Below are 26,149 nucleotides of genomic sequence, written 5' to 3' on the forward strand. Positions count from 1 at the left end.
AGAAGTCAATGGCTAGATTATTTCATTCAGGATGGGATGTTATTCAGAGGAGTTCAGTTGTGCATACCTAAGAGTTCTATGAGGGAGAATCTGATAAAGGAGAAGAATAGTGGAGTATTAGTCAGACACTTTGGTATTGACAAAACAATAGAATTGGTGAGTGAACATTACTTTTGGCCTCAGATTCATAAGGATGTTAGGAAATTTATGCAGAATTGTAGAGTTTGTCAAGTTGCAAAAGGTAGTAGTCAGATTGTGGGATTTAATAACCCTTTGCAAGTTCCACAGAGACCTTGGGAAGACATAAACATGGATTTTATACTTTTCATACTTGGATTACCTAAGACACAGAGATGGAATCATTCTATATTTGTGGTGGTGGATAGATTCTCGAAGATAGCTCATTTCATACCTTGTAAGAAAACATCAGATGTAGTGCATGTAGCTGACCTATTTTTCAAGGAGGTAGTGAGATTACATGGATTACCTAAGAGTATAGTTTCAGAGATAGAGACACTAAGTTTGTTGGTTATTTTTGAAGAACACTTGGGAAGAATATGAAGACACATTTTGAGTTCAGTTCTACTTTTCACCCACAGACTGATGGACAGACAAAAGTAGTAAATAGGAGCTTGGGAAATTTGTTGAGATGCTTAGTTGGAGAGAAAACTGGAAGTTGGGATTTGATTCTTGCACAACCAGAGTTTTTCTACAATAATTTAGTGAACAAGAGTACCGGAAGAACACCCTTTGAGATTGTTACCGGAGCACACCATATAGGTATATTGAAATTGAGAGATATTAGTAAGGAAGACAAGAGGAGTGCAGAAGCAAAAGAGTTAGAAGATCACATGGCAACCTTACATATTCAGGTTAAACAACATTTGGAGGATATTAACAACAAGTATAAGGAGGATGCATATGAGAAGAGGAGACATAAGGAATTTAAAGTTGGTGATGAAGTGATGGTGTATCTGAGAAAAGAAATATTTCTAGTTGGAACCTATAACAAGTTGTAGATGAGGAAGTTTGGACCTTGCAAGATCTTGAGGAAATTTAGTTTTGGAAATGCATATGAAGTGGAGCTACCAGATAATTTGAGTATTTCACCTATATTCAACATTCCAGATCTACATTTGTATCATGAATTAGAATTCATTGAAGACAATATTGTAAACTTGGAGAAACAGTTGCCCCGAAAGTAACCAAAGAAGATTGAAGACATTTTGGACAGTAGGATTAGGCGTAGTACCCAGAGTAGTTAGTACAAAGAGTATCTTGTGAAGTGGAAGGACAGACCTGTTGAAGATTCATCTTGGATTTCTCAAGCGGAGGTAGACTTCCTTGGTTTTCCTCTGACCCCAGCAAAGTGAGACACTCATTTTTTTTTTCAACAACCTCAAATGTTTGCTGCAGGAGCATCCCCGATTCTTGACAACATCACATCAACCAAAAACATTTCCTTTCATTTTGTTTTTTGTTTTGCAGTTTCAACATTTCTTGTTGTATTTTTCTTGCATTGTCTCACCGGATCTTGAAGTGTTGGATTTTGCTTGAGAACATGATTATATTCCTTATTCCTAAACTGCGGAGCATTTGGATCATTTTCTAGCAAGTTATTGCTTCTGGATTCTAAGGCAGTTTTTTGGCTTAGAACACCGGAACCGCCTAGACCTATTTTGCTATTGGTGAATCTTGCGGATCCTTTTCGTAGCTTGCAGAGCCCTAGTTCAAAAATTCCAATGTTCCTTGGCATGTGGCTAACCTTCCCTCTAATCTACACTTCATCCTTTGGATTTTCTGGAGGATTCTCTTTGGCAGAGGTTGACCTGTTGGTTTTACACGTTTGATCTTGTTATTTGGCATTTAATTCTTCTTGGGCCGACCGGATCCCTCTTGACCATATAAATCAATGCAATTAAGCATCATAAAGCAGTTAAGGAGAACATAGAAGACATATCTTAAGATTTAGAGGTCTGAAGTTGACCGATTTTGTAATCGAGCTTGTATGTAATAGGCTAGTGACCCGAATCTTATATCCCGAATGTTACCATTTATTTGTAATCAGTTTTTATGATCTAATTCATTCAATTCTGTATTGCCTCCATCATATCCTCTTGTTTCCATTGTGTTTACTCTTGATACCTAGTTTGTATTGATCTCTTTGAGGTCCCTCCTAACCAGTGACTGTACCATGATGCCAACCCCTCTGATCTGAAAGTAGTCTGAAATCTGGAAGTAGACCGAAAGTCGTGTATTGGTCTAGAACCTATATTTTGGTTATGAGTGTTCGTGGGTTGGTCTAGAAGTGTTTTATGTTTAGATATTATCGATGGTGAATATTGGAAGTCTCTTTCATGTATCAGTTAATGATCTAGCCATTTATTTTTGCTCTGAAGCTTTTTGGTTGATTCTAGTTTTGGTCTAGTTTAAGGATAATACGTTTCACCTTATAGGTCAAGTTGTACATTTTGGGTCAGGAGCATGGATACACATTACAATTATTTTTGTGGTTGACTCAATAGATATGTTTGTTTCAGGTTGGTATATATATGTATAGATGTAGGACAAATGAAAGAAGAGAATGTATGTGTATGGTAAATGTGAAATATTGCAGTGATTATTTTGTACAACTTAATGTAAGGATGGCAATGTGAATGATGTAGAGATGTAAATGGATGTATATGTAGTGATTTGGAAGGTTTGGTCATTTGGATATTTTATTGAAAACAGAGATTGCCCTTTAACTATAACTGTAATCAACATATTGAGATGCTTCATTCTATACAGTTCTTTTTTTTAATTTCATAATTTTGTATCTTGCCCAGAGTGCATTTAGCTTCAGGTTTGTAAGTCTCCTTTTTGTATCTTGTGCCATGAGCAGTTAGACTTAGTTTGAAAGTCTAGAGTAGTGAGCTCCCTTTTGTAATCATTTCTATGCAGTGGATTATCTTGTGAGTTAACACTCACCATGGTTTTTCCTAGTTTGGGTTTTCCACATATAAAATATTGGTGTTCTTGTGTGGATGATTTATGATGTTCTTGATTAAATCTCTTTGATGTTAATATCTAAAATTAACTGGTTAAATTAAATTGCAATCCGTAATTTTAATTTATGTTGATTCACCCCCCCTTCTTAGCATTCAATGTGTGGTTAACAATTTTGATCTTCTTCTTATAACTGCAATTAAAGAATTTTTGATAATATTCTAAATGACTTAATGCCTTGTGTAGACACCTAAAAATGTCTCACCGATCGCACACTAATTATTCATCTAATTAATTAAGTAATTCTTTAATTAATCTAATTCATCTTATTCTTTTGAATTAACTCAATCATCACTCACCTTTTATATTACTAATTATTCTATTTCTATCCTCTACATCAATTCATCATTTAACCCTCTTTCAAATATTAATTAAATATTAATTATTTAATTAATTACGATTAATTCCCTTAATTAAGTAATCTTTATTGTTTAATTAATCGTATTTATAATGATTAAATAATTTAATTTAAGTTATTTAATTAATTAACTCATTCCTCCAATTCCCCAAATTTGAATTTCAATTCATTCCATCTAATTTCATTTTCTCAAATTCACATTTCACCAAATCAAAATTTCAATAAATTTCAATTAATCTCATGTGCATTTCAGCATTCGAAAATCCAAATAACTTGAAATTGAATGTCAAATTCAATCTCCTACAACACATGTTGAAAACCTTAACTGGTTCATCAAATCAATTAACTCTCCAATCTCCCCTTTTCACTCCAAATCACCTTTTCTAACTAATTAATCAATTTAGTCTTCTTTCCAGTCTATTTTAGTCATCTCCCAATCAATTTAGTCTTCTCCTCAATCAATTTAGTTTACTAGGCAATCAATTGAATTATCTATCCAATCAATCCACTTAATCAAATGGAATTAACAGATCAATCAAAAGGAGTTAACTAATCAATCAAATAAGTTATCTATCAATCAACACTTGAGCTCCAAATCTCACCCTATCTCACCTGAAAATCTATAAATTCTACCTCATTTCACATCAATTTTCCTAGAATCGCAGAATCAGAGAAACACTATCATCAAAATAATTGTCCATCTTATGCAAGAATCCAAGTGCAACACTTGAGAGCCACCTACATACACAATTTGGAGAAGAGAAATGGAAGCTTGGTTGAATCAATTCAGGGAGTTTTATATTATTATTTAGTGTTCAATTGATTTCATGTATTTCATTGTCATTTAGGAGTATTTCTAATTAGATTAGAGTTGTGACTCACTCTTATAATATTATTATTTATGATTGAATTTACCCCTGAAAACAATGGTGAACCCGACGTGAACTGAACTTTTGATGTGTTTTTCATGATTTGTAGATTTTGTACGAACTTAAAAAAATGTGCTATGCATTTGTCTGTGGAAAAATTCGCATTTGTTCATAATGATTCGCATTTGTGCAGACAACACTTCACATTTGTGTAGACACCAATTCACATTTGTTTAAATTGATTCACATTTGCAGGGATGATTGAAAATTTCAATTTTAATTATTGTTTCTACTTCTTAAACATTTGCATTGCTAACCCAAAAATATTTTTCAATTCTGGAATTATTTTTTATGCATAAAATGTGTTTAACCATATGGCAGGAAGAGTAACCTTCAAAATTTCAGGTGCCAGGAGGAGAAAAGAACTCAAAAGATAGAAGAGAGCCTACCAGAGAACCCTAAAGACAAAAAAGAAACTCCAAGACCTAGACGAAGAACAAGCTATAACTCAATACCAATGCACTGTAGGTGAATTCTTGAAGAAATTTAACATTTATGATGACATTGAAGTCCTAGCCAATCTTGTCTAGAGCGAGTCTTTCCAAATTTAACTTTTGTCTTATGTCTTTTTCTTCTGTAATTAAGTGATTTGCATCTACGCAGAGATCAATTCACAATTGTGCACACAATAATTCGTAATTGTGCACACAATAATTCGTAATTGTGCACACAATAATTCGCAATTGCATACACAAAAATTTGCAATTGTGCACATGATAGTTCGCATTTGTGCAAATCCTGATTCATATTTGTTAGAGGCCAACAAAGGATTAATGTTCCATTCCAACAGACATTGAAGTCAATTCTATAACTGAAAGAGAAAATTAGGCTTGTGAGCCCACAATGTGCTAACATTTTCATGAGTTTTTGCAGTGATACTTGGACCTAGTTTAGCTAATAATTACTTTGGTTCTCTTTAAAAAGAACAAAAACAAACTTGTTTTTCTTTATCTCATCATTGCTTTTTTGGCTAAAATAAACATCATGCTTTTTTTTAGAGCAAGATCTCCAAATAGTTTAGAAAATTTTGCAATGAAGGGATAAAAAAACTCTCTTGTTTTTTGTGTTTCCAAGGTGATAGGCATATGCTCTCCCCTTCATTGGGTGACCAAAAAGTCAGACCCACCTTTCATTCTTTTGGTCATTTTTTTGCAATAGGATAAAACCTTTAGCAAGACTACCTCCCAAGTAGCCCATAAGGCCAAGTGAGAGGGAATGACCTAAGTGGCAATGATTAATGCCAAGTAATCCAAGCCACTATAAATAAATGCATTTGTGATGAAAATCACAAGCTATGATTGTTACATGTTGTCACAGTGATGTTATGCCTCCCTTAGTGCCTATATGGTACGTAAAAGTTTGTAGAGTGTAACCTCTTCAAACTAGGAGACCTTTAATAGAGTGGAAAACACTGCTGATTGTGACCACTTAAATGGAACCCTCATTAAAAACTTTAAGAATTAGTGGCCAAGCTGAATCAGTAACCAGACACGTGTAATATCACAGTGCAAGGGTGGGGAAGAATCTTCCCCCAAGACAGTCACCATATATTTCCCAGGAAAATGAGCGAATCGAGGAGAAATTCTCTTTGGTTCAACTTCTGAAAAGAGGAAAAAAAATGGGCATGCCTATTTGAGCTGATGAAGTATCAAGATGTGGGTTGTGGTGTTATTCGTGACCTTTTGACCCTAGAAGAGTGATTGTTTTATGATCGCATGAAGAAAATTTATCGAAAACAAATGGAGTTTGAAAAAGATCCCGACATCCACGAGGCTTTGAAAAGATCCTTTAAATAGTGCTCTATTTGATTATATCAGATTGTTTTCTTGCTTGCTATTGTTTCTAATGCAACACTTTCAAAAGATTCAACATCCACAAAATTGCCAAAACAAAGTAAAAATAAAAATCAAGTCTTGTCACAAATCTTTCAACCACCAACATAGTTTGAAACTTCAAGGAAAAACATTACAACATCTAGTGCCCACAACAACCAATCAAGCAAACATCATGGAATGGCATTATGCATTTCGTAGTGAAGGTGAAGAATTTATCCCTTACATTCATATTCCATCATCATCCATAGAAATTTTGGCTCAAGAAATTAGGACTTTGCAACAACAAATGATAGACATGACTAGTCCTAACAACCATAGGGATTGGTTATAAAAAATGATGAGGGAAGTGACAACCACAATACCTATAATTAAAAGGGAATCATTGATATTAAGCTATGATAAGGATTCTAAAATTGCTAATTGCTTCAAACTCAAACTCACGGATGCAAGATAAAGACTCCTACAATGACTATATGATTAGCTATTAGTCTATTTGTTTCAAAATGTCTTAGGAAACCTCTTTTTATAGACTTTTAGGTGCCTGAGATTAGTTGGCAGAGATCAACAGTCATGATCCAATCTTGCAAATTGGATGGCTATGAGCAAGAAGTTGAAGGTTGAGAGAAAGGGGGAAGGAGAAGACAAGTGTCACTCATCTCACCTTGACTGAGCTGAAGACTTGAGAGGATATAGGATAGTTGGAAAAGATGTAAGAATGAGAGGACAAGTGGACTCAAGTCCTCCTAAGATATAGGGATGTTGGAGAGAATATAGAAGAAGGCTAGGAAATATGTGTACGTACACAATGTTTCATTTATTTTGGAAGTTGGAGATAAGTGGCTAATAAATGATTTTATTTTTATTTTTATTTTGTTGAATTAATTTAGCCATGTGATGGATGAGTTGGCAAAGGAAAGATGAAGTGGAGATGGAAGGTGAGTTGGAAAGGGAATTAATTAATTAAGAAATTATTTAATTAATGAGACTATAGGATAGTAGATAGAGGAATAATTAAATATCAGACATTTAATTAATTGATTAGAAGAAAAAGATATAATGAATTAATTAATTAAATGTTTCAATTAAATTAATTAATAGAAGGACATGAAATGAATTAAATAAATTAATCTTTTCAAATTAACTATTTAATAGAAGAATAATTATTAAATAAATATAAAATATTTATTTAATTGCTCATAGCCAATTTTATGTGTATACATTTTGTCCCTCTTTGAAATGATGTTGAGACAACATTGTTTCAAAGATTAAATCAAGTCTCGAAAATTTGCTTGATGGAGATAAAAATCCTGATTGTGTGCCCCCTCGGGAGATTGATCATGAAATTGTTTGAAAATTTTGAATGATTAATCTCATGATAATTGAAAAGGTCCCTCAATTAAATCCATTTGTGAAAAATAAATAAAGTTGCCCCACTTAAAAACATTAATTACCGTTTCAAATGGTAATTATAAAATTAACCTAGGTTAATTTTGTCCTCATTTGCATCCTTGTCAGCTTGTGGAGTGAAAAGAATTTTCTTGCTGAGCTGGCAAAATGGTTATCCTATTCGAGAATCATCGATTTGAGCATGTACGATATTATCAGCGACCTCTTGAGTATGGTTACCTGGTATGTACCTTATCTCAACTTGTTTGCAACTTTTCGTACAAATTTCCTTGTTTCTCGGCACGTGTTAGGCTATTTCAAATTTTTTCAATTTTTTCCATTTTGTTTTAGCGCTTTTGTTTTGTATGTTTGCGCATATGCATTTTATGTTAGCACTTTTGATAGTTTAGTGCAATTGTTCATTTTGTTCACGTCTTTGTGATGTATGTTAGCGCTTTTGTTATGTTAGTGCTTTTGCTTTGAGGGTTCACGCATATGTTAATAAAAGATAGTGCATATGACTGTTTTCACGCTTTTACTCCAATTGTTAGCACCTTTGTGAAAAAGGTTCACACATATGTGTGTTTTAGCGCACATGCTTAATAGAATAGCGCTTTTGTTCTAAGGAATAGAAAAAAAATGAATTTGTTTGATTTTGACTATGTTAAAATTCATTTAGACAATTTGATTTGATATTTTGATGCATGAATTTGATAGATAGGTATGTTGATTGATGTTTGATTGATAGAGAATTTGATAAATTTGATTGATAGGATAAATGATTATTTAATTTGATTGGTAGATTGATAGATTAGCTCTAAGAAACTGATTCAGTCTCTGATAAATAGCTCGATAGAGTTAACTGAACTCAGTGATTGATAAAAAATTATTTGTGATGATTAAAATTTGATTTGATAGCCTAATTTTCTTTGTAGAAAAGATTTTGTCGATTATTGATATTATTAATCATTTGTTTGATAGATTAATAGATTAGCGATCTCTTAGATTTGATAGATAGATAATTGATAGAGATCAAATTCTCTTGTTAAACAGGAGAAGCTTGATGTTCTCCAGTGTCGGGAAAAATTCTCGGCCATGCGCCATTTAGTACCAAAGCTTACACAGGATGAGATTAGACATATAGATGCTTCCAGATTATGTCAGTTGTTGTACATGCCTGATATTACCCATAATAGGGGTTTGTTGACTTCCTTAGCAGAGAGATGGCATAGCGAGCATAACACTTTCCACCTGCCCACTAGTGAGATCAGTGTGACAGTCGAGGATGTCTACAGGATTCTACACATCCCTAAGACTGGGAGTTAGTCCAGTATGATTTTCAAGATCTTGGAGGGACAGAGGCTTGTAGCGCCGTATTTGGTGATGAGAGAATTTCCAGAGGAGAGATTCGATGGGAGGATATGATCATGTAATACGAGACTCTCCTAGTTATTCTTCCAGGATTGATTGGCGGATTCATCTGTCCAGATAGGAGATCTCAAGGTTTTATTGTTGGTTGGGCTGAGATTCTACAAAGCATGATTCAACATAGGACTCGATATGCGTGGGTGTTTGCATGCTTTCTTATTTGTATCATGATCTTCATCAGGTTGTCTTTGATGATGATGCTAGTTTGTCTATAGGATGTACACTTTTACATATATGGTGTTGGGAGCACATTGTTGTTACTCGGCCTATTCATCATAGAGTTCATGGTGATAGGTAGCCATATGTCTATTTATATGCAGGTATCCTTACTTAGCATAAGCTAGGTAAGATGGAGTATTGGTGTTGGGTTCTGGATTCACTGGATAGCATCATTTGGAGACCCTATATTGAGTGTGAGATATGGATGGATGATGTGCAGACATTACCATATATTTTGTAGAGTAGAAATTTGATTGGTCGTACTCCATACATTGTTGAGTGATAGTTTATTGGTCTCAGTTTGAGACAGTTTGGTATCATTCAGCACATGCCTATTGGTGTCGCCATGTATGCATGATGATACAACAATAGGCAAGATTGGGGACCTTCTTTGTCTTTTGAGATAGCATGCACAGAGTTTTTGGTTGCTCCTATGGTAGCTTATGATTTGAGATTACACATTTTGGATCCCGGGGTCACTGCGGATTATGATCAGTACATGCTTGCACACCCATTTCCTCATATCCCTGATCCAAAAGACCCTCCTCCTAGTTCAAGAGATGAGGAGGATGATTCAAATGATCCCTTCATTAGGAGACGGAGACAGAGATGAGAGCTTAGAGCTGCTCGAGAGGCCAAAGATGATGGAGATGAGGGAGGAGATGGAAGTGGTAGGAGACTTGGGCAGAGAGGAGGTCAATTGAGAGTCCATGGAGGACCTTTTGGACTGATTGGTAGGGTTGGGAGACCACTTCCCATGGGAGGGAGAGATGTAGGAAGGATTAGGAGGGATATAGGTAGGGAAAGTATGAGATCAGTGAGAGGATTACCCTTTACAAGAGGAGGCAGGAGTACTAGATTGGACGGGGGTCATGGGAGAGGAATTGATTTTGGTCATATTCAGCCAAATCCTATGATTATTGCAGTTACTGGCAGAGGGGATGAGGTGGAGAAGGATTCAGAGGACCATGTTCCTCTCATTAGATGACGGGTCTTGAGGGCTACTTGGGTTGAGATTCTAGTAGGTGTAGAGGAAGGTGGAAATGAGGGGATTCAAAATGCACCTCAACAAGATGTGCTAGAGCAGGAGACCTTGGATGAACTCAGAGCACAGATAGATCAGTTTAGGGCACAGGTGCAGACACTTATGATAGAGAGAGACATGGATGTTAGGAGACAATAGGATACTTAGGCCCTTCTTGATCACATTTAGTAGGTTGGATCTGGCACTCTCTCAGTCGATACCATCAAAGCACTATTTCAGTCAAGGAAGGAGACAAAACAGTGGCGATGATTATATGAGGATTTAGTCTCAGAGAGCCAGAGAGAAGGGATATATCATACTACTATGAGGATGACTACTAGCAGTGGTGGGGTCATGGGACCTCTGGAGATTGAGGGGATAGCCATCTAGAGGATCTTCTTGCCCACAGCCACAGAGACAGACAATGTTAGGTGGTAGTGGCACATGATAGCCTTGACTTGTAGACATGATTTATATTGATGAGGCACTTGTATTTTATTATTGATCTGATTTCATTGTATACGTGGACTTTTTATTGTTTTATGATGATCTATGTGTAGAGATGGACTCTATATGATGATGATCTATAGTTTATTATGTATGCTACTCTATATGATGATGATCTATGGTTTATTATGCATGTTGATTCATATATACAGTAATTAGATGGATAATTCTATGATGATCTTTTCTTTCCTTTATTTTATGATGATGATGTTCTATAGGCCTTGATGATGAAATGAAAATACATTTGATTTTTTATTTTGATGATCATGGATGCACTTTAATGGTTATGGATGCAAAATGAAAATGATTACTATCTTAAATGATATGCTTTACTTAAATGATGTAAATGCAATGATCTATATGGGAATGCAAACGAATGTTGATTTTTTTTATTTTTTAATGTGTATGCATATAATGATTTGAAATGCAAATGATCTACATGAAATGTTTTTTATTTTGATGATGCAAATGATGATTATGAAATGCAATTTAAGGATGCTTATATGTAACGCTTATAAAGATAAATGAATCTAAATGCAAAGATGCAACTAAATGACTTTAATGGACAAAAATGAACTAAAATGATAATGAACCTAATGCAAATAAAAATGATGATATACTACATGATTATGAAATGCACTTAATGGAATGAAAACTAATTCAATGATTGAATGCAACTAAATAAAATGAATGATAATAACTTAAATGATTCTAAAGATGAATGAACCTATAATGATCAAATGCAAATTGTTTTTGTTTGTCCAAGTATACTCAATCTTTATTTATGGTTGTTGATCTCTGAATGAAATGAAATGCTTATAATGCAAATGAATAATGAGCTAATCTAAAATGATCTAACTAAAATGATACTTCCATCTTCATATGTTGTCTTATAACAGTGCTTGATTTCATCATTGAGATTTTGAATGTTGTAAGAAAATACAAGCAACTTGACATAATGATTCAAATTGACCTGTGTATTTCTTATATGGATTTTGATATAGCAAGTTTATACAAGCAACTTGATATAATGAATCAAGTTGACCTGAGTATTTCTTGCAGAACAAACAAGGATTATCTCATTTCATTCATGAATCGGAACATCCTCCTTGATCTTTTATCGATCATATCCTTAGACAAGTACATACCTTAATAAGTGATAAACCACAGATAGAAAACAAAGAAAAATAATCATGCCCCATCATAGCTTCTCTATTCATAGACATCCTTGAGTCACATAGAGTACATGATTAGCAATAAATCGAAAATATAAACACTGAATCTTGTATGCCATTCACATGATCTCATGGTCATTAAATGATATAATCATCTTGATGAATAATCATTGATAATCCTTCATTACTTGCTGGTTTATTCCTCGTATTCTGAGTTTCACAATTAAGTTATTACAAAATGCCTTGATCTTCGTTGCTTTGTTTCTCGTTATCTATTTCAAACCCTAGGTGTTTTTGGTTTTTCTAAGTTTTCTGAATGTTTTGGATTTTCAAAGATTTAAAAGATCACCTTAGCAAAAGGATTTAGGATTTTCCCCCCAGCGGAAACGAACTTTATTATCGATGTACAAAAGAATGATCCAAACCATGGTGGGATATAATGCAGATATGATTGATTCTAATAAAATCCAAGACAATGACTATGATAAGTATGTCAAAGATTGATAATTATTGGTAAACTGCATATTTCCTGCTAAATGGTTCAAAGAAATGGATGTGAAAGATGAAATGGATGGGCTAGGATAGATGGAAGCAATAGATGGAATAGGAGGGATAGATAGGATAGGACAGATAGATGCACAAAGTGATCTCATAGATGGATGAACCCACTTTTAGATAGCTCCTGTTTACGAGGTTTTCACTATCTAAATTTATTGCATTTTTTCCATATTTGATTTTTTTTTTCCTTCTGTTTTCACTTTTTTATGCTTTTTAGGGATATTCTGATTTTTACTGATTTCTTTAGGACTTTATATGCTTTTTATTGATTTCTCTAGGAATTTATATGTTTTTTACTGATTGTGGGATAGGTCAGGAGGAAGGATATTCTCTTTTAAGTATTCATAAGTTTGGTTGTATAAGGATTGATCGGTTCCAGATATATGGAAAATCATGTGGGTATTTTGGGATTCAATGGTAGGATTCAAGGTATCTTCCACCAGGAATTCATAACATTGTTGATTCTCCCGATTCAGAAAAAGAGATGCTATTGTAGCCATTGCATCTACTTCTTTATTCTTATTTCTTGGGATCTGAGTGAATGATATTTCTTCAAAATGTTCTTTAAACTCTTCAACCAACTATTTGTAAGGCATGAACTTGTCATCCTTAGTTTGATAATCATCATTTATTTGGTTGATTATAAGTAGTGAATCACCATAAACATGTAATTCCTTAATGTTCTATTCAATAGCCATTTTGAGCCCAATAGTCAATGCTTCATATTTTGCAATATTGTTTGTGCATGAAAACCGTAGTCTATATAATTCTAGAATTGTGTGTCCCTAAGGCGTGATGAACAAAATTCCAGTGCCTAATCCATATTGTGTATAGGAACCATCAAAGTACAACTCCCAAAATTTTGTGCTTATTGTCAAAATATCTGCATCAGGAAATTTAATGTGCAATGGTGTGTCATCTTGTAAGGGTGCGTCAGCTAAATGATCAACAATGACCTATCCTTTGATAGCTTTTTGATCAACATATTCTATATCAAACTCACTTAGTATCATAACCCATATTTCCAGTCTGCCTATCAAAGTTGACTTGCTCAGCAAATACTTTAGTGGATCTATTTTTGCTATCAGTTTCATAGAATGAGTCAGCATATAATGTCACAATTTCTGAGTTGCGAATACAACTGCTAGGCATGTCTTCTCAACTGATGTATAGTTTAATTCATAGCCTACAAGTGTTCTACTGATGTAATACACTGCTCTTTATTTCCCTTCTTCATCATGTTGTGCTAAAAGAGCTCCTAGTGATACATTCGTTATTGAGATATAAATCAAGAATGGTTTCCCTTTTATTGGTGATACAAGTACTAGAGGATTAATCAGATATTCCTTGATTTGCATAAAAGCCTCTTCACACTTTTGATCCCATTTGAATGGAACTTTCTTATGTAAAAGATGAGTGAATGGATAACATCTATCTGCTAATTGAGAGAAAAATCTTCTAATTGATTGCCATCTCCCTTGTAGAGAATGCAATTGACTTATGTTCCTAGGTGACTCCATTTCCATGATGGTTTTGACCTTTTCTAGATCTACTTCAATTCTACGAGCTAATATAATGTACCCAACAATTTTTCCAGAGGTTACTCCAAATGCACATTTCTTTGGATTCAATCTTAATTGATATTGTTCAAGCCTATCAAATATCTTGCCAAAGATGTTCAAAATTTTCTTTCCTTATATGAGATTTTGCAAGTATATCATCTACATAATCTTCCATAAATGTATGCATCATATCTTGTAAAATTGTTGTCATGGCTCTCTAATAAGTTGCTCCTGCATTCTTAAGCCCAAATGGCATAACTTTCCAGCATTAATTACCCCATGTATATGTGAATGCTATCTTTTCTTGATCTTGAGGGGCGATTCTTATTTGATTGTACCCCGAGAATCCATCCATTAATGAAAACATCTCATGTCCTGCTGATAAATCTATAATTATATCAATGTTGGGTAGTGGGAAATCATCTTTATGACATGCCTTGTTCAAATCTCTAAAATTGGTACAAACTCTTATGCTTTTATTTGGCTTTAAAACTGGTACAATGCTTGAAACCCATTTTAGATATGCAATAGGTCTTATGAAACGCACATCCAATAGTTTCTTTAACTCTGCTTTTACAAGAAGAGTGATGTGTGGATGCATCTTCCTTAGTTTTTGTTTAACTGGTTTTACTTTTGGATCCACATTGAGATGATGCATGATAAGATCTGGGTCAAGTCCTGGCATGTTTTCATAGGACCAAGCAAAATTTATCGGTCTTTGTTTGAAGAATCCTATGTATTCTTGCTTCTCTTCATTTGATAATGATGTAGCAGGATGAAGGACCTTGGGATCCTTTCTTGTGCCAATGTTTATTACATCTGTTGGCTCTATTAAAATAGCAGATCTCTCCTGAAAATATACGATGTCAAAATTTCCATCTTTTGGTGCCTCGATGAGGTTTTCACCATCAGATACACCCTTTATTTTTCCTCTTGATTGATCTAGTGTTTCCATGAAATGGTTTTCAACACTAGCTCTTTTTCCTTGTTTTATTTCAATTTTGCAACAGGAAAGTTTGGCATTCTTCTGACTGCAAGAAGCGTTACTTGATTCCGCAGTGGAAGATATCTTAGGTGTCATGGGTTCGACAGTATTAAGATATATGGCTAAATTATGATCATTGAAAAAGATATCCAAATCTGGGTTTCCTAGGTTATCCCAATCAATTAATTCTGGATGAAGCAAAGGTAAATCATAGTCATCGTCATTATTAGGTGTCTCAAGGTTCATGATGTAATAGTCATAATTTGGTGTAGAATAGGTAATGTCATAGATAAAACTCTCTTGAGGATATTCTCTCCCAAGTGCTCTCCAATCAGCTCTAACGAAATCAGGATTGGTATTTTGTGATTCACAATCAAGTGACTCCATCTGGTGTTTGTCCCTCAAACAAATGGATTATATCAACACATACATCTTTAATACTGCAAGTTGCTTCTTGATTAATTTCAATAGATTCATTTGTATTTTGAAGTTGACATACTTGTCCACATGACATAGAGGATTATTTCGCTATCTTTTGTCTTCTCTCAAAGTCGGCTTTTTCTGGACTAATAGTCAATCCTTCTTGACTATCTATTAGTTCTTCCATGGTTCCTCCATACCTTGGTATTTCTTGCTCAACATTTGGTAGAAATATGATATTTTGTTGATCTTCTGATATTTGATCAATAACTATTTGTGTTTCTTGTGGTGTTACTTGTTCTTTTTCATCCTCTTTCTTTTGTTGTTTTGTATATGCCTCTTTCCTCTTAATCCTAATTTCTTCTTGTCTTCTTTCCAATTCTATTCTTTGTTTTGTGAAAGATGAGTCTTCATTTGTAATAGTTGCTTCTTCTTCATTTGATATACTAGATGATAGATCTAGACCCCATTCATATTCATTTGAATATGTCTCTGAACCATTATCTAAAATTACACCAGTATATCTAACAGGAATATTATATGGTAAGAAAAGTTCTCTCATTTTGGCCATATGTTCTTTTACTACTTTTGGAATATTTTGATCAGGTTCAACACTTGCTTGTATTCCTTGAATTTTTTTGCAAGATTCTTCTTCTCTTTTGATTGCAAGTTCTTCCTAACGTTTCTCATATTCTTCTTGTTTTTGTTTGTTGGCTACTATTTCTGTTGCTTGGTGTAGCTTTTCTTTCCATGGTTCTTCTTTAGGGACTGCTTTCTTTCTCCACCTTGGATGTTGATAATTGTGTTGTTTTCACTTTGATTTTTGATATCCAAGCCCTAACTTATCTTCTTTAGATTGTGTATGAGCACAAATAAGTAATGAAATACCTTCTTATCGCTTACCAATTGGTCATTTTCCTTCATATCCTATTTTTTGAATGATCTTATAACTATTGACATATTGCTCTATGGGAATATTGACTTCTGCAACTGTTGCTATAGTTTCATTTTCATCTTTGTACAACCAACTAATAATGTATTTGTCTTTGGTTTCTTTTGCAAGTGTTCTAGCTCTAACAAATTCTCCATCAAACATTTCTACTAATTTTTTCTGAGATCTGTGGTTGAACATTTGTAGGCTTTCCATATGATTTAGGTGAAAGTGGCAAGCTATGTAAAGAATATTTTCCCATTCCTTCATCATTTAATTTCAGATTTTTCTCAAAGGTTTCCTATAATTTTTCTTCAATTTCTTTGGTGGGATAGACTCATTCTCTGTTATGTGGAACTCTTGTATCTTGTGTTGGTTTCAGATTATTGAAATATTGATTGGAGTTTGCGACTATAGTGACTTCTTGTCCCTCATGAGGAAACTTTACACACTGGTGATATGTAGAAGGAACTACTTGTATGTTGTGAATTCATGGTCTTCCCAGAAGAATGTTATAAGATAGATTCAAGTCTAAAACCTAACATAATGTATTCCTTTCCACAGGTCCTATTTTGATTGGTAACACCATAGTTCCTTTAGAAGAATGCTCTTCTTCATCATAAGCCTTAATAGTTATTCTATTCTTTGGATCTACTGCATTTTTTGAATATCTCAAACCCTTTATTAAACTTAATGCACAGATGTTTAAGCCAGCTCCACCATCTATGAGTACGTGTTTGACATGATTTTTATGAATGGTGACTTCACCATGTAAGGGAGCATTGTGAGGATGTTGCAAGGATGTGTCATCATTTTCAGAAAATGATAATCAATGAGGGGCTATAAGGTGTCCCACCATGTTTTGGAACTGATCCACATCAAGGTCTTTTGAAACTGTTATTTTCATTAGAGCTTTTTCCAAAATTTCCTTATGCATAGGTGAAACTTTGAGGAGCTCTAAAATTGATATTTGAGCGGATATCCTTTGCAATTGTTCAACTAAGTTGTATTGTTGTGAAGTGGATGTTGATTCATTTATTATACCCGAAAATGTAACCTCCGCTTTGCTTCTCATAATGATGTTGATTGGTTCTGAAGGTGTGTTATCTTTAAAGATGATCACATTTACCACATCATCATATGGATAAGGGTAATTCACTTTAGCTTTGCCTTTTTCATATTTTGATTTAGATTGTTCATGTTTTTCATAGTTTGGAAGTGGAGTTTTGAAGGCTAGATGTGATTCGTTCGTCTTATGACTATGCACTGTGATAGTTCCATTATCGATTAAATATTGAATAAGGTGCTTCAATATTTGACAATCATTAGTTTGGTGTCCTTTATTTTGATGGTAATTGCAAAAATTATTGTCATTCCACCTGTTGGGTCTCAAATCAACAGATTGGATAGGTTCTAAGGAAATGCCAACTCCTATGCTCAAACCTTCCAATTGACGTGGCCAACTTATAGAGTGAACCTATTTGGTTACTAACTCTCTCACTTTAGGCTCTGCAGGACCTAGGCGGGTATACCTACTCACTAGTTGTTCCTTCAACTAATGCTTTTTATAGCAGATTTAGTGTCTTAATCTAATGTCTCCTAGTCTTAGAATGGCATAAGTTTCTTAAACAAACTGACTTCAGATGTGTGTATTGATCTATGTATCTTACAAAAGTATATATGTTACACTTTGGCTAAATCACCTACTATACCTACTCTACTAATCCTAATGCTTAAAAGTAAAGGGTAACTGGTATGGTTAAAGGGTTTGTTTACAAATGATCAGTGCCTTTCCTCTTATTTGGGCTACAGAGTCTTATATTTCTTTAGGACTTATTGTGTAAACTTATGAGACAGTTTTTAAACCCACCACCTCTCGATGAGTCTGTCAGTTACTGTTTCTTATGAGCTCTACTTCAATGTCTATATTGTAAACTGCTTGAATGAATTTAACCCTAACTTTTAAGAGACCATCCAAGGAAGAAATACAAGGAACAATTACAATTCGCGAGTAAATCTTTCTGATCCAAATCTACAATATAAAACACAAAATTTTACTGGAAGAACACGAATAACCTTATCCACTTTTAGATAATATCATAAGCAACTGCCTTCTAAAAATATGTTAACTCTCAACACATATGAGAAAGAAAATGCAACTGGTTATTTTTGATAAAAAGTTTAAAAGTACAAAATTGCCTCCACCTCTTCTATCTCTATCCTCTTTACATCACACATATATATGTGTTTGAATGGTTTTCATACCCCTTTGGGTGAAAAGACACCCCCCTTTTAAATAAAAATAATTCCAAATCCCGAAATTGCCTTAGTTTATGTAATTAATTGTCACTTTACAAGTTGTTTATGTTATGGTTTCATATTATGCAACAAATATAAAATATATTACTTGTACCTATTCAATATATATATATTTAGAATTTTTCTTACTCCTTGTCTTGGAATTTGGAATTCTAAAAATTGCAAATTTTAGGGTTCCAACAGTGGCTCTGTCGGGGGATGGATGCCCTTGTGGGCATAGCAAGAATTCAGATCTCTGGTAGAGCAGACCATGTGCCAAATTCATTGACCTATTTTGGTGGCCTCAAGCCCAAAAACTGAACACCAATTCTTTCCTCTATCAAACATCTGATTCTCATCATGAAGTAGTATAAAAACTTTGAAATTAGTGATATCACCTGATTGGCAATTCCTGTCATAAGATGCATTATCCATCCTTATTTTATAAGGATTCTTTATTTCACCTGGATTACCATTATCCCCTATTCCATAGGAAATGATATTTATACTTTTACAAAAGTTTGCTTCTTGTGGCATCCGCATATTCTTCATCTCTATTTTATTGGAATGCTGCATATTATCTAACTGGTACTTCTTTTCACCTTTTATTTTATCTCTATGTGATGTACCTTCCTTTTGTAACTCTCTTATTTTTGTGGTCCTTTTATCACGTGACTTAGTCATATTATTACCCATGTTGTCTTCACACATGTTTGTATTGTCCATACTGTCTGAAATTTTTTCTTCTTCATCATATAAAGGATTTGAGAATACATGAAAATCCTTTTCACACATATCATGGCAGTAGGGAATATGATTTTCCTCTATCACTTCATCACATAAGGGGTTTGAAAATATTTGAAAGCCATTTTCAAATTCGCATACCTCCTCTTTATCAATTGTATCATCAAGGTACTCAGGTATGGATTCACTCTCCTCATGACTCGTACAATATTCTTCATCAATGTTAGCAACAATTTCTTTAGGTTCTAACTTGTACTCACAAACATCATCAATTGCTTCTTCGTCAGATGGGACTTCCAAAGGGATAACTGATTCTTCTATATAATCATCTTCATTTGCATCTCTTATGTTGATGTTACTCGTCTCACGCAAATCATGTATTTTTTTATTCAATTCTTCAAGAATTGAACATGCTGATTCCAAACTATCAGACCCACATTCTCTCACGGTCAATTCCTCCAATATAGCTGAATTAAGTTGTGTATTATCAAGCATTTGGAAATAAGTCACCATTATTTTGCCAATCAATTTTTCTATAGATTCACCTTCCTTTCTTCTTATGTTGTAGATTTCATTGCCGCAATCATAATCCAATTGAATCTGATTTTGGTATGGATAACCAATTGAAGGGCTAGCGACTGAAGTGTTGTCCTCGATTACACCATAGAATTATTCCATGAACCACCACTCAAGTTCTTCCCATGATGAGATACTTTGTGGGGGTAACAAGTTGAATGACTGCTCTGCAACATCATCCAATGTTAGCACAAACCATTTCATGATCGTTTCTTCTGAGTAGATTCTGAAGGTCTCAATAAACCAATAAAATGATTTTAGGTGCCCAATTGGTGATTCCCTTTCATCTCCATGGAACCTCGGCATACAGATCTTCAACTCATAGGGAAATACATATGGATACTCAAGGATGTTACCAAAATCCAATGGCTTAAATCTTCCTGGAATATTCCTGTCTCTTTGTGGCTGTGGTTGCCACTGTGCATATTTTTCTGAAGATGCTTCTCCATAAAAATATGGATACTCAAACATACTAAATGCTACTGATCTTTTTCCATTTAATTTTCCTTTTTACAAAGTCACCACCTCTTTCATAGAGGACATAAGTTATTTATTTCTTCTGAGTTCTCTCCCACAGCAGAGTCTTAATAATTCTTCCCCAGCAGAGTCGCCAATCTGTTGGGTCTCAAATCAACAGATTGGATAGGTTCTAAGGAAATGCCAACTCCTATGCTCAAACCTTCCAATTGACGTGGCCAACTTATAGAGTGAACCTATTTGGTTACTAACTCTCTCACTTTAGGCTCTGCAGGACCTAGGCGGATATACCTACTCACTAGTTGTTCCTTCAACTAATGCTTTTTATAGCAGATTTAGTGTCTTAATCTAATGTCTCCTAGTCTTAGAATGGCATAAGTTTCTTAAACAAACTGACTTCAGATGTGTGTATTGATCTATGTATCTTACAAAAGTATATATGTTACACTTTGGCTAAATTACCTACTATACCTACTCTACTAATCCTAATGCTTAAAAGTAAAGGGTAACTAGTATGGTTAAAGGGTTTGTTTACAAATGATCAGTGCCTTTCCTCTTATTTGGGCTACAGAGTCTTATATTTCTTCAGGACTTATTGTGTAAACTTATGAGACAGTTTTTAAACCCACCACCTCTCGATGAGTCTGTCAGTTACTGTTTCTTATGAGCTCTACTTCAATGTCTATATTGTAAACTGCTTGAATGAATTTAACCCTAACTTTTAAGAGACCATCCAAGGAATAAATACAAGGAACAATTACAATTCACGAGTAAATCTTTCTGATCCAAATCTACAATATAAAACACAAAATTTTACTGGAAGAACACGAATAACCTTATCCACTTTTAGATAATATCATAAGCAACTGCCTTCTAAAAATATGTTAACTCTCAACACATATGAGAAAGAAAATGCAACTGGTTATTTTTGATAAAAAGTTTAAAAGTACAAAATTGCCTCCACCTCTTCTATCTCTATCCTCTTTACATCACACATATATATGTGTTTGAATGGTTTTCATACCCCTTTGGATGAAAAGACACCCCCCTTTTAAATAAAAATAATTCCAAATCCCGAAATTGCCTTAGTTTATGTAATTAATTGTCACTTTACAAGTTGTTTAGGCATATTAGAGGTATTTTAAGGCTATTTTATGGGTATATAATGGATAAATGGTCTTTAAATGATGTAAATACCCCCTTTGGTGCTTCACACTCCATTTTTTATGCCCATTATTGTGTTTATGTTATGGTTTCATATTGTGCAACAAATATAAAATATATTACTTGTACCTATTCAATATATATATATTTAGAATTTTTCTTACTCCTTGTCTTGGAATTTGGAATTCTAAAAATTGCAAATTTTAGGGTTCCAACACCACCAATTAGGTTTGATTTAAGGTTCATAATTTCTTGCTTCTGGTAAAGTAATAAATTTATTTGCAAGAAAAATTTTCAAAGTTGATGCTAAGGGTTCTCCAATGTTTGTGAATTTCTTGTGAGGATTGGAGAAGAAAGACTTGGATTTCCTATTCTCTTGATTTTAATTGCTTGGTATTTGACTTGATAAGTTGAAGATTGGTTGTTGTTTTGTAGCATTACTGTCGTCATTTCCTCCATTGGTAACATTCCTATTCTTTGACCATAATTTAGGTTTGTCATTATTATTTTTATTGTTGTTGTTGTTGTTATGATTGTTATTGTAGGAACTTTTGTAAAGCTTAACTCTCCTTTCTTTACCATTGCATATTCTATCTTTAGACCATTTTCAATCATATTAGCAAAAGAAGGAGGACATTGCATTTTAAAATGGTAACTCGTTTCACTGATAAGGTTGTCAATGAATATGTCCATTTTATCTTCATCAAGTACATCTCTTGGATACCTATTGAACATTCATTTCCATCGCTGTAAAAAGACCATGAAAGATTCACCATTCTTTTGCTTGACATTACATAAATATAGCATTGTTATCTCATTTCTTACATTGGAGTATTGTGAAATAAATCTGTTCACAAGTTCTTCAAAAGATTTAATTCCGAATGGTAGTCTTGAGAACCATTCCATTGATTGTCCATTTAAACTCCTAGGGAATAAACGCATCAGGTAAGTTTCATCGTGTGCAAATTCCATACTCATATTGCAAAATTCCCTAATTTGATCTTACGGATCAGATTTCCCATCATATTTATCGTATTTAGGGATTTCACAATGTTGTGGGAATGGTATCATGTTTAAACTTTTGTCAAAAGGATATGGACAGATGTCCTCCAATGAATATTTCTTATAACTCGTTCCATTCTGCATATCTAGTATTTGTTGTTGTAAGGTTTGCATTTGTTGAGCGAGAGTTAACAAAGGATTATCCATACAAGTTTTCCTTGTATCCTCATAATTTCTTCTATCACCACACTCTCTTCTTGTATCATCAAGGTCTTTTCTTTTTTTATCTCCTCTTGTTTCCTCATGATTTACTATATTTACATCCTCATTATTTGAATAACCTATATTTTGATTGTTACTCGTCTCTACATCTTGTTTCAAACTTTCTACATTAAAGTCTTGTGGTAATTTAGCTCTTGATTTTGCAAACATTAGAAGGTATTTTTCCTCTCATTTCTCTAATAACTTTTTCATTAGTTTATCAAATTTAAAATCTTGTTCAAGGTCTCTAATGGTGTTATTGACTGCTTCTTCATCAACATCTGTGTATCCAAAAGTTTGAAACATTGAATTATCTTCTTCCATTTGTTTTTATTGTTTTCTGGATTGCTTGTATTGAGCTCTAGTCCAAACTGGCATGTGATTGATTTGAAAACTTCTCAAGTTTTTGGCCTTCTAAATATAACTCAATAAATGATTATTGGTTTAGGAAGATAAAATTTGTTGATTTTACCACTTTTATTGGTGCGTTGTGATAAAGCGTCTCTTTGTTGAAAAGCAAGTCCTTGCAAAAGTTCTCCGTCAAATTTTGTCCCATAACCATGTAAATAGTGATGAAAATGGTGTAGGAATGTCCTATATTTTAACAAGATCTTGAGAATTATATACAAGAATCTTATCCTCTTTTGAGTGGCTTTATAAATGGGTTTTCTTTTCTTAAGGTGATATTTAAAAGTCATATAAGCATATGATGGTTTACAAGTTTGCTTGATTCCAATGTGAGTGTAATTCTGATTTTGATATAACCTAGGTTCCAAATATGAACGATATATCCAAGATAATGAATAAAGGTTGATATGATCAAGTTTCGTGATAGAGGATTCGATATATCTTGATGAGAAACTGATATATCATTGATAAGTTAATTTTTTTGCACTTGAGATGGTTGAATCACTAACTTGTGAATTGTATTCTTATGAAGCCTTTGGAAGTATCCTATTTGATTGATAAACCTTATTATTAGACTAGTTTGAAGGTTACTGATAGTTTAAAGACAACTCTACTTGAAAAGGGGATTTGAAACTAATTTTGAAATTTTGGTTTGATATACAAAAATGTCCTCTGTCTCAAGATGCGAAAAAATGTTTGCGCTAACCTTTTTGTCAAAAGCGCTAACTTATGGGACAAATACACTATTTTGTTGCTTGAAAGCGTTGCTCTGTGATACTAAAAGCAGAAAACTGTGTTACAAAAGCATAATTTTATGCTTAGAAACACTAATCTATTGATCAAATGCGTGAACCTATGACATAAAAGTGTTGTATTGTTGTTTAAATGCACTATTTTGCATAAAAAATGCATGGTTCTGTGCAACAAAAGCATTGTTCAGACTGTGTTACAAGGATTTTTAATTTTTTCCAACAAGTTGTCAGATTTTTGCTCATTTCCAGATGATGATTTTTTTCAAGTTTTTGACCATGTTGAGCACGTTATAGACATAAAAGACACAATGTTTGAAAAACAAAATGCACAAGCAAGCACGAATCCTATGGTAGGTCGAGACAATAATTGTTGAATCTCACATGGGGTTTCCCTTGAGGCTATGCTATTCAGAGTGGATATTTAGATGCTTGACCCCACTGGCTCCACCCTCACCACTCACTTCTTTGGGGTAGCCAAGCACTAGTTTCCATGAAAAATCCCCATGGAAAACTTCATATCTCTACTAAGAACCATATGTGTGTGAGCCTCTTCAGAGGTCCGACCTCCTACGCCAATAATTAGAAGGATTTTGGCAACTAGTACAAGTGGTTTTTAGTAAAGTCTTCTGGTCATGTGGCCATACATGTGGCACTCTACACTTTGTAAATACAGAAGGTTCCCAGCCTATAGAGGTTACGCTACATAGGGTTTATGGGGAAACATAATTAGAAGGATTTTGGCAACTAGTACAAGTGGTTTTTAGTAAAGTCTTCTGGTCATGTGGCCATACATGTGGCACTCTACACTTTGTAAATACAGAAGGTTCCCAGCCTATAGAGGTTATGCTCCATAGGGTTTATGGGGAAACATAGTGTCGGTATGAACTAATCAGCGCATGTTGTTTATGACTTTCGTCACAAACACAATTTATTTAGAGTGGATCAGAAGGACTTGGTATTAGCATGTTTCCACTTGGGTCGTTCCCCTCTCACTAGCCCCCTCAAGGTAGCTCGAGAAGGCAGGCCCTCTAAAGATTATACATAAAAGAAAGTAGGTCTGGTTTTCTGATCACTGTATGAGAGTGAGAGCATACTTGCCTACTACTTCAGCAAGCACAGAAAACAAAAGTTAATTTTAATCCTTCTAATATTCTATGTGCAACTACTTTAAGGAAAACACTCAAATACAAGTTTCCTATTGTTGATTTATCCTCCTAGTTAAGCTAGATGAGCAAGATATGATGTTTTACTTTCCAAAATATTCCTATTTAACTAGATGTGAATTAATGCATGAAATTTGCTTCAAAAATAACCCTACACACACAAATGTCAATAGTTTGCAAAAAATTTAAGTCTGGGAGATTCGGACCAACAAAGATTGTTAGTTTTCAGTTTGTAAAATCCAAATTTTAAGCATTGTCAAGACAGAAGTGCTAAAACAACAAAAGCGCTATCCTAATAAGCAAAAGCGTTAACCTGAAAGGAAAAAGTTCTATCCTAGACAACAAAAACTCTAATCTGTGCAACGAAAGCGATATCCTATTGCTCAATTGCATGAATTCATGTTTAAAAATGCTATTTTATTCAACACAGACATTAATCTAAGAAACAAAAGTGCTAACCTATCTAATAAAAGCGCTATCAAATTTCACAAATGCGTGAAACTGATTTACAAGAACGTTAAACTAGCTCTATGAGAATAAGATGAGATATTAGAAAGATAAGTTTGAGGCGTAAGCCCCACGGTGGGTGCCAAAAATGTTGAGGTTAAAGTTGAACTCCAAAGAAATATCTTGAAACTTGTTAGTCCACCATAAAATATAAAAATGAAAGCTACAAGAAACTTAACTTCAACCAATGAAGTAACATGAAGTAAATGAAATAAACAATATTATACCTTTCATGATTTACACGTCATTATGTCCTAACTCCATTGCTCCTGGTTGCAGATGATTTGCTCTCAGACAAGCACTGGTAGCTTCCAAGATGGCATATGAAGAATGGACTAATAGTTAACTGATACAATGATATGCATGATATGCAAATGATTTAAGCTAAAGTGATATTAAGCTATGATAAGAATTCTAAAATTGCTAATTACT

Source organism: Cryptomeria japonica, chromosome 9 (assembly GCF_030272615.1).
Source record: "Cryptomeria japonica chromosome 9, Sugi_1.0, whole genome shotgun sequence".
NCBI classification, from domain to species: domain Eukaryota; kingdom Viridiplantae; phylum Streptophyta; class Pinopsida; order Cupressales; family Cupressaceae; genus Cryptomeria; species Cryptomeria japonica.